General features: G+C 48.4%; 1 pseudogene; it reads right to left on the minus strand.

Moving 5' to 3' along the window:
- Positions 1–544: 544 nt before the first annotated feature.
- On the minus strand, positions 545–9,282 carry LOC110304537 (COMM domain-containing protein 9-like; annotated as a pseudogene).
- Positions 9,283–10,285: the final 1,003 nt, after the last annotated feature.

Genomic DNA, 10,285 nt, shown 5'->3' on the forward strand with positions numbered 1-10,285 from the left:
GGCAATTAGCCCTGGTGTGTGGTGACATTATTGATCTTCACACTGTAAGAGCGAAATTCCTTTTTTTTTTTTTTTTTCCAGAATCATCACTGTTATTTATTTCCAATCCTTTCTACTTTCTAGCCCAGGAATAGTGGCAAATGGTGTGTTCCAGTTTTCCGAACTGGAGCTATGGCCCAGCAGGGTTGCAAGCTCAGAGAAGGGTCTAAGGGGACCGTGCTGCTATCTGTCTGCTGACTTCCCTCTGACGGGGAGCAGGCGCTGCAGGCCTCATCCCTAATTCCCTCCATGTATTCCAGGGCTGGAAGTGAGCTCACCCGAGCTAATGATGGAGGTAATCTCAGGCCACAGTGCTGGCCTGAGCTCTCCACAGCAGCACGAACAGGCTGAGAAAGAACACATTCCCTCTCACTGCCATGGCTGGGCAGCTTAGCGCCACACAGGGCCTTCTCAGAGATGGAGGCTTCTGCTCATCTTTAGGAAAAACAGGAGGAAGAGAAGAGAGGAACGCTGGGCGTGGGCTTCCGTTTCTCCACTGAGCCTTCTGAGTAGCAGCAGCCCCTCCATCCCACTGTCTGCCCACGGTCAGCCTCTGTGCGGACAACCACACCTTCGCTGGCCAATAGCTGGTTGCCTTATTCATTAGCTACAGCAGGAAGCTGGTCCCGAATGCGACCCAGACCACCTAACATGGTGTCCAGCGTCTCTTTGCTCAGCTCCATGGTCATAGCCAAGATGGAGGGTTTCTCTCCACACAGACTAGGATCCTCCTGGATCTTCATCTGGAGCAGGCAGGTGGGGACAGCCATGCGGCTGATGTTGTCAGAGGAGGTTTTGATATCCACTTTCCAGTTCAGGTCCACCAGGCGTGGCAGAGAGATCTGGTTTGCTTGGGCTTCAGCTCTCCAAGTCGATATGTGCTCCAGGATGATTTTTGTCAGCAGGTTTTTGAGGTTTTGGTGGAAATTTTCCGGAAAAAGAGCCAGAATCGCCTCAGCAGAGGTCAGGTCACCGAAGGCCACCAGCCTAGTGAAGTGGTGCAGAGCCTGGAGCAGTTGATCTGCCTCCTGGGTCACAGACTGAAGAAGTATTAAAAAAGTATAGCAAAGTAAAAACAAAATTCGAGGCTTTTGGGCCCAGGCTTGGGAGTGTAGCCTTTGTGGCTTAGTGCTCCAGGTACTGGTCATAAAACAGATAGCGACATTCCTCCACCTACCCGCTTCCTGGGTTCAATTCAAAGAATGGCACCCTGACCATTACTGGAACCTGCAATGCAAATGTGCTATCTTTAGGGGCTCTTAGATTGTTAGGGGCTCTTAGAAACTGTCTTGAGAGATAACCTGACACTTGTGACTTTATACTTCCTTGTGACTCTTAACTGGTATTTTTGGTATTTTCCAACAACGCCCTCCCCACCTCCATGAATTGTGGTTTCTTCCTTTAAATACCCCCTTACTCAGCTACTCAGGGCGCCATGGTCCTCTACCCCTGCGTGGTGTATGACCATGGGCCCGAGAACGCTCTCGAATAAAAATCCTCTTGCAGTTGCAGCAAGATCGTTTCTTGTGGGTGATTTTGGGGTGTCGCCTCTCCTGAGTCAGAACGTGAGGGAGTCCTCACGTTGTGGGTCTTTCAAGACAAGCTGGAACATGTATTATCTAGGAGGTTTTTTTTGAGTCAACGGATGAACTGGAGAAGCTTTCTTGGCACAGTTGTCTGATGGCATCTTTTGAGGAGGCCTTCAGAAGGCTCTGGAGCGCCACGAAATGCTCCCGCCATCTTTCTGGAGTCACGTGACAGCGGGAGCCCCGAAATTACTTTTTTTCCTTCCTTTTTCTCTTTTTGTTTTGTTTTGTTCCTTGAGGCAGCGTCTCCCTATGCAGCCCCAGTTGTCCTGAAACTCAACCAATAGATCAGAGTTTGCCTAAAATTCACAGAAACCTGCCTGCCTTGGCATGCTGCATGACGGCCATTCACCACCACGTCTCCGTCTTTCTCTTTAAACGGGTTTCCTAGAAGCCTTTAAAATGAAGCCGAGGTTGAACAGTTCTACCAGTTGAAGTGTCACGGACTGGAAAACAGGTGTGATCTTTGAACAGGGTGCTCAGCCTGCCTTGGTGTGAAAACTGTGCTCAGTGTTTAGCCGGAGCACAGGGCAAATTCTCAGAAAGTGTGGCTGTGCTCTTCACTCGCAAGAGTGGAGGGATAGATTCCTCCAGGAAGCCACCCCATCCTGAGGCGGAAGTGAGATCTGCCTTCAGGGCAGCAGCAGCAGCGAAGAGGCTGAACTGGGACAGAGGGGACGTAACATGGAAACTGAGTTTGCCTGCGGGTCTCTCCAGCCAACAACAGAATCTGCGAACAGTCTGCTAAGGAACCCATTCCCAGTTACCACGGGGCAGTTCAGCAGCAGACCACAGGTGGGGTGGGAATTCTGCAAAATACGAGGGTGGGTTAGAAACAACAACCAACCATCTACTCCCCGAGTTTAGCCTCAAGGTTTGTCGAGTGAGTTAGGCAAAGCCAAAGCATGATGGGTATTCTGCCGCTATAGAATGAGGGAAGACAGGGTTTTTCCTTAAGGATGGCTCAGATCCAGAAGGCAGGCAGAAGACAACTTCAAACCTGTGGCGATTTGTGGAGAAGTGCATGCTAATTGGTTGACTTGGGTAAAACCAAGCTGGCAAACCTGGTTCCTGGAATTCTGCCTGTGACTCATCACCCTTGATTTTTCTGGGAACATCCAATATTATATAGATGTTCTTCACAAAGGAAGGCCAGGGCTTGCCCTCACTCATCTCTTTGCTTTCTCTTTCTGTTCAAACCATGTGCATTTCCACATATTTAAGGTGTTGTTTCATGCAACGTTGAAGACATAAGAATTGGACATTGAGGAGCGGGAGAGATGGCTCAGTGATGAAGAGCACTGGCTGCTCTTCCAGGGACCAGGGTTCAATTTCAGCACCCATACGGCAGCTCACCACTACCCGTAGCTCCAGTTCCGGGGCATCTGACACCTTCACACAGGCATACATGCAAGCAAAACACCGATGCAGATAAAATAAAAATAAATCAATCATTAAAAAAATCACTTTAAAAAGAAATGAACATAGATATCAGATTATGCTTTAAAACTTGAAATATTTGAGGGTCAAAATAACTCACTCCAACCATATCTACCAAGAGCAGCAGGGGTTGTTTTATTTGCTTAGTTATTTAATTTTTGAGACAGTCTCTTGTAGCCCTGGAACTGGCCATGCAGCGGAGGATCAGAAGTTCAAAGCCATCCTTAGCTATCCGGCTAGTTCACTCCTTCATTTATGAAGCGGTGGGAACCAACCCAGGTCTTCATGAATACTGGACAAACCCTTCCCACTGAGCCACACTCCCAGTCTTCTTTTGTTTTATAGACAAGGGGGAAAGGCAGAGGGGTTTTAGCACCTAAAATTCAGCTGATAGTTTTAGGCTTTTCTTTCAATGTATTCGGTACTAATAGTCCAGAAACTTCTCTGCCATTTAGTTTATAATTAAAAAAAACAAAAAACAACAAAAAACAAAACACAACAACTCAATTGCTTCTATGAATAGGTTTTTTTGTTTTGTTTTGTTTTGGTTTGGTTTTTTGAGACAGGGTTTCTCTGTATGTGAATAGATTTTATAATAAATTGGAGAGGGGAATTAATTTTTAAGCCATGTTTTCATTTAAGTTTTGTGTGTGTGGTTGTGTGTGTGCATGTGCATGTGAGTGTGTGATGCACATGTCACAGTGCTTGTGTGGAGGGCAGAGGAGAACTTGGGGGAGTTCTCTCTCCTGCGTGTGGGTCCTGGTGGTTGAACTCAGGCTTGGAGGCCAATGCCCTTGCCTGCTGAGCCGTCTCAACAGCCCCAGGGAGGGTTCCTTTGATGAAGATTTATTTTTATTTTTATTTTGGGTTTGGGTTTGGAAACAGGACTTTACTATGTGACTGAGACCGACCTGGGACAGTCTATGCAGCCCAGGCTGATCTTGAATGCAGAATCTTTCTATAGGTGTGTACCACAACACCCAGCATGGACATGCGTTTTTAAATGATTCAAACTTACAATGTGCCTTTTAATTGCAATGATGATGAGAAATATACCCTTAGCAGATTGAGTCTCCTACTTGGCTGACATCAATCAGGATGGTTTTTATACATCCCCTCCCTCCCTCCCTCCCTCCCTCCCTCCCTCCCTCCCTCCCTCCCTCCCTCCCTCCCTCCCTCCCCCCCCTCCCTCCCTCCCTCTGCCCATCTCTCTTTCTTGAGATGGGGTCTTTCTATGTAGTCCTAGCTGTGGACTAGATAAACAACTAAGCCTTTAGTTGACATACAAATGTGACTTGATATTCATTCTTGTTCCTCTCATTGTCTCTTTGGGGTGATATTAGGCCAGTCCAGGTCTCTCTCTTGTCTTCTATAGAACTGGGAAGTTGCCTTCAAGGTAGGCCTATTCCCCTTCCACACCATGCAGCTTATGTACTACGAAATGTCCCCAGGTCCCTTCCATGTCTAGAGGCTACCACAGCTGGGGTTCCCTTTCCTTCCGTGTTAACCCAGGCTGTTGTATTCAGGTGACTCCAACTTCACCCTACCCTCATTTCACAAGAGAAACGACCCCCAGAATGTGGCTCCCCACCTCCAGGGACCCAGTGAGCATCCCAGGGCAACAGCACCCAGATTAGGACCCGTGTCTTGGCTGTCCCCAACACCCCTGCTGACAGAGCACAAAGGGCAGTGTGCCTTGGGTCACAGACAGATCCACGCACACAGGGCACCACAGTGGAGACTCTTTCGCCCTAAGGGGCTGTTTTGGTTCAGCAACTCCTGGGGCTCAAGTAAGTTAATCACTGATGACACAAGATTAATTTATAACTGGACAGCAGACAAGATAGTTCAGGTCTCAGCGGGCGGCACTGAACTGTGGCGGGGCATGGCTCAGGAGACACCTGGGTGTGCAGCTCGGTGCTGAGGCTGGGAACTCCCAGGTCCTCACTGTTTCCTCACGGGCACCTGCTGAGGCCTCTCCCTTCCTCTCCCCAGTGTAGCTGTTTTGTCTTAGAAAACCTGTCCAGGCAGCAGTCAGTACTGCTAGGTTGGCATGCTAGCCTAGTCAGACATAGGGGTCACCTGTGTGGGACTGAGTGTGGAGAGAAAGGAGGTGACTAGAAGATGTGGCGGGAGGGATGGGAGGCAGACAGCTTGTGGGTTCCCCAGGACAGCAGGTCTCTGAGGCCATGTGTCCCCTTCCATGGGTCTCCCTGCTCTCTCTCCCAGTCTGTTTTATGCTGGCTTCCCCAAAGACAGAAGTGAGAACAGATGGGCAGGTCTGTCTGTGGCCTGCTCTCATGTTGAATAAAATGACTCTTCGTGCCACACTGGAGCTGTGAGGCTGTGGGTGTCAGGGATGGCCGCCACCATACTGCCAGCACTGGCCATCTCAGATTCATTACCATACAGTCCAGGCTGGCCTTGAACTCACAGAGATCTGCCTGTCTCTGTCTGCCTTCTGAGTGCTGGGATTAAAAGGGCATGCCATCACATCTGGTGGGTTTGGGATTTTTAAGTCAGGCTTGAACCGGTAATGAGGACCCCAAGTTAGGCTGGGCCAGAGGGCTAGGCTGAGCTTTGAGTGAGAGGGACCCATTTGGGGTCTATTTTTGGAGGCATCTGGGAAGAGTAAGTATCTCACGGCAACCAAGACTACTTTTACAACAGCATCTCGTATACACCCCACTTTGCCTGGGCTTCTGGTTTCAGCCTTTGGGAAACAGCATATACATTAGTAAGCAAAGACATATTTCTTCTTGCTGGAGCAGTCTGCTAGCACACACAAGCGCCCCTGCTGAGTTCTACCAGTCCCTCCCTCTGAATGCACAGAACTACTAGGTGCAGGGCTTGGCTAGTGGATCGCACACCCTATTCATGGTCTCCCATTGGCCAGGCACCAGCTTCTGGGGTGGCCCTGCATAACATGTTGTCTCTTGGCCCTTTGCCACTACTGGAGAGTGCTTTTATCTTACACAGACATAATTACGTCTTCTATGGTCCTAAATTGATTTGGCTATTTAGAGAGGCATTTATATGTATTTTTCCGAAGAACTAGTTTTTTTTTTTTTTTCTTCACTAAGTCGAAATGGTGATTCTTTTAAATGGGGTCCAACTAAGTTCTTTCATATGGTAATTCATACACCCGTGGCTGATAAGCCTTAGACTTGGCATAAGGTTCAAAGTGGAAATGGAGTTCAGATGAGGAAGAGGGTTGCTTTTGGTCACCAGCATTAGGACCAGCTTGGTCTCTGTGGTAGGTACAGGGCTGGGGAAGAAAGATCTTGTAAAACCAGATTTTGTTAAAAAGAACCTAAAACATGGTACCCAGAAAGCATAGAAGAGGCGTTGCTGTTTGGGAGGGATGGAGAAGGAAACACTTTCTGGAGAAAGATGACACTCTTCAGATTGTCACCAAATCTGAGGCTTTGCTAAAGTGACTTCTTCCAGATCCATCCATCTAACAGTGGAGAATCTGTGGCCCAGAGAGACAGGGCTTGGCTTGGGTCACAGGGTGAGTGGCAGAACCAGGTTGGTGCCTAGCAGGTGTTTGCTCCTACACCTGAACCAGGTGCTGGTGGCTTCTTCAGAGAGAGGCCATCATATCTGTCCATCATGGGGGTGGTGGGCGCTCAGACTGATGGCTTGTCAATCTCATTGTGACATCAGGGACAGAGTGCCCTCTGGGAAGGAGGGGGAGGAAGACAGAGGCTACTCTCACAGACACAAGAGCGTCTGTGAGTTCTATGATATACCCAACCCCCTTCTGTGAATTAAGCAATACAGCCATCCCCATTCTGTAAGTTCTATGATACACCCATCCCCATTTCCCAAGAGACTGTAATGGTTGATTCTGGGATGCTGGAGGCTTGGAGGAGTCACGATGGCACCTACCCATGAGCCCAATCATGTATGGAGAAGCATCTACAGTGATGAACTAGCACCCGGCACCTGTGGGTGCTTTGTTATCAGCAGCCTCTCTCCACAGAAACCCTGTTAAGGAAAGAGACAGAGGAGCTGCAGAAGCTACAAACAATAATCCTCCCAAAGGTGCTTTAAAAAGTATTATTTTCCGTATCTCACAGGGGAGCACACAGGATGTCTCCCCTGTCCAAAGTCAACCTGCCTCTCCTGGTTCTGTGCCATTTCTTCAGGGACAAGCCAGTGTCTTTTAGATTCAACTTCTGTTTCCCACTCCCCAGAGGACCTGCATGCATTTGGATAGGAGTGTGGATCAGGGAGACAGTTACCCAGGTGGCTCCAGTATTTGAGGATGCTGAACATGGGAATGGCTTTCCTAAAGCAGTGTGATCTGGGAGTATTGTCAGACAGCATCGATGCAGGCATCTATTTTACACCAGTACCATCCTGTTTTTGTAGGCCTGAGCTCCATTGGTGAGCCAGGACCTTTCGTAAGCCATGCTTTGAAGTCAGTGCAGAGACTGGGGGAGTGGCTTGGTGGTAGAGTTCTTGTCTGTATGCACAGGGTCCTGAGTCCAATCCAGCACCACACACAACAACCACTGGGTCAGCATAGGCTCTTCTGTGAGGCTGCTTCCTGTCAGTGACCCTGTCTCTTGTAGCCAGGGCCTCTTCTTTCCCTTGTCTCCTGGTTACTGTATGTCCCAGGGAGGGACAACTTCAAGTGAAGACCACTAACATTCTTTTCAGCAAAGCGGTCTGAGAGAAGAGGCAAGGCTCATTTCAGCAAGGAACCCTAAAGCCCAGCATGCAATATTTCCAGTCTACTGAAGTGTCTACATAGACATGGACATGCAGAGGTGTAACATTGAAGGGCACAGGCAGGAGCATTCCAGCCTAGGAGGGAGGAAACTTGCATAAGGGGTTTGATTCAGTAGGTTGCTTAGCTTCTCTGGGCCCAAGTCCCTGTTAAAGATTCTTCTTATACAGACAGACCTAGGCTACGAATGCTGATAGAATCTTTTCCATAGTCCAGTTCCTTTGTGATACCAAGCTTCATACATTTCAGGTATGCTTAGAATCTTTCTTAATTTTGTTTTGTTTTGTATGTTTGTTTGTTTGTTTGTTTAGGGCAGGGTCTCACTATGTGCCCTGGAACTTGCTTTGTAGATCAGACAATAAAAGAGCCCTAGGGCCTGCCTGAGTTCAATCCTCAGGACCCGCATGGTGGAAGGCAGGAACTGACCCCCAAAGGTTGCCTTCTGAGATCCACGTGAGTGCTGTGTGCATGAGCTCCTTATGTGTGTAAACTGTAATTCAAAGAAAGAAAGAAAGAAAGAAAGAAAAAGAGAAAGAACGAAAGAAAGAAAGAAAGGAAGAAAGAAAGAAAGAAAAGAAAAACATTCAATAAGGCAGAATCACGGCCATCTATAGGATTTGGGTTAGGTCAGGCAAGAAAGCAATGGCCACAGTAAGATCCTAACTGTCCAGAGAGGACCAAGAGAGTGAAGAATATTTGTCAACTGTTGTTTCTGGAAAAAGAAAAAAAAACCAAAAAACAAAAACCAAACAAGCAAACAAACAAAAACCAATAAGAGAGAAGGCACCCCAGCCCTGCCCTCACATTCTCCATGTTCTCCATTTAAAAGAAAAGCCCAGGAAATTCCAAGCAGGAATGTCTTCCCAGATAAGACAGACGACGAAGACAACCAAACTTTTCAAAAGTAAGCATTTTGATCTTCATGCAAACGTGGAGTTAACCCGGGGACAGCTAAGCACAATTGCGCAGATGAATTCGGTGTGCGAAATGGTCACTGAGCTCAGAGAATGCCAGTTCGGTCCGGAGTCCACCCTCCATAGGGGTCACACCTGAACCTGCTGAGCGAGGCACATGGAAGCCTCTGTGTGCAGTCAGCCTTGAGCATCCCGTCGGAATCTGCTCCGCAGCTGCTCACCTGGTGGTTTCAGGAAATGCAAATCAGGCATCCAGAGCGCTATTCGAAGATGTGTGTTAAACTGAAAATGTAAACCAAGCTCTTAGGGCCTCCGTTTACAGCAGGGAGCGGGGGCAGTGCTGGCTGTGCTGCCTCCCGCATCCTTTGCCCCTCCAGCCAGGGACATTCGGGTTGTGCAGGGAGGCCACTGGCCCGCTATGTATATATTTCTGGTTCAACTGTGTCTTCACGTTCATAGCTATCTGGTGAGATACCTGCTCTGGGCTTTCCCGACGGTAGGCACCATGTAGGGAGGAGGAGCCAGTAGACAATCCAAATGACATGGCCGTAGCACGATCCATATCAGCGGGGCCCACGGTCCTTGGATTCTCAGTGGTGCTCTGAATGGGACAGAGTGTTTCCCACCTAGTCCTAACCACTACCCTGCTGACATCAATGAAAAGTAAGGGATACATGTCCTCTGCGTAGGGTCCACAATGAGTGGAAAGAAGGCCAGATTCTGAGTAAGTGATGGGGCAGAGGCTGGGGAAGCCGTGTGGCTTGTGAATCGCAGCCTCCCCTGCAATCATCTTTCATGGTTAAAGGTTGCAAATGGCCCTGGCTATTTCAAAACCCCTGCAGGAAGCAGAAGCGTGCTTTTCACCATCCTAGAGGGTGAGAAGACTCAGGGTGGCCTTGAAAACAAACAAAGCTTTTATCTAAATAGGAAGCTGGATATTTACATATGCTCTGGATGCTATAAAAAGGCTGCATAAACGGAGAAGTGGCTCTTGAGCCTTGGACTGACCCCTGACACGTTCCAGAGGCTCCTTCTGGAGGAAGGAGGAGTCTAGGCTCTTGTGTTGAGTGCTGGCTCAGCAGCATGTTAAGAGGACACAGCCCAGCAAAGGTCACAGAGACAGCTTTCTTGCACAAGTGATGGTCACATGTGAACACCTGTACAACTACGGAATTACTGGGCCTGTGCCAGTTCTGAGTCTAAAACTGCTCAAGTGAAGTAGAGGTCACTATAACCTGACCTCAAAATTTATTTTGTGACATGTTAAAAATTGGACAAGGGGGCTGGAGAGATGGCGCAGTGGTTAAGAACATTGGTTGCTCTTCCAGAGGACCCAGGTTTGATTCCCAGCCACCCACATGGTGGCTCACAATGGTCTATAACTCCAGGTCCAGGAGATTCAATGCCTTCTGCTAGACTCTGCAGGCACCAGCATGACTTAGTACACACACATACATGCAGGAAAAACACCCATACACATAAAGTAAAAAAAATTAAAATGGACTGGGCAGTGGTGGCACACGCCTTTAATCCCAGTACGTGGAAGGCAGAGGTAGGCAGATTTC

This window comes from Mus caroli, unplaced genomic scaffold, assembly GCF_978045245.1.
Source record: "Mus caroli unplaced genomic scaffold, Mus_caroli_1 scaffold_13, whole genome shotgun sequence".
NCBI classification, from domain to species: Eukaryota; Metazoa; Chordata; class Mammalia; order Rodentia; family Muridae; genus Mus; species Mus caroli.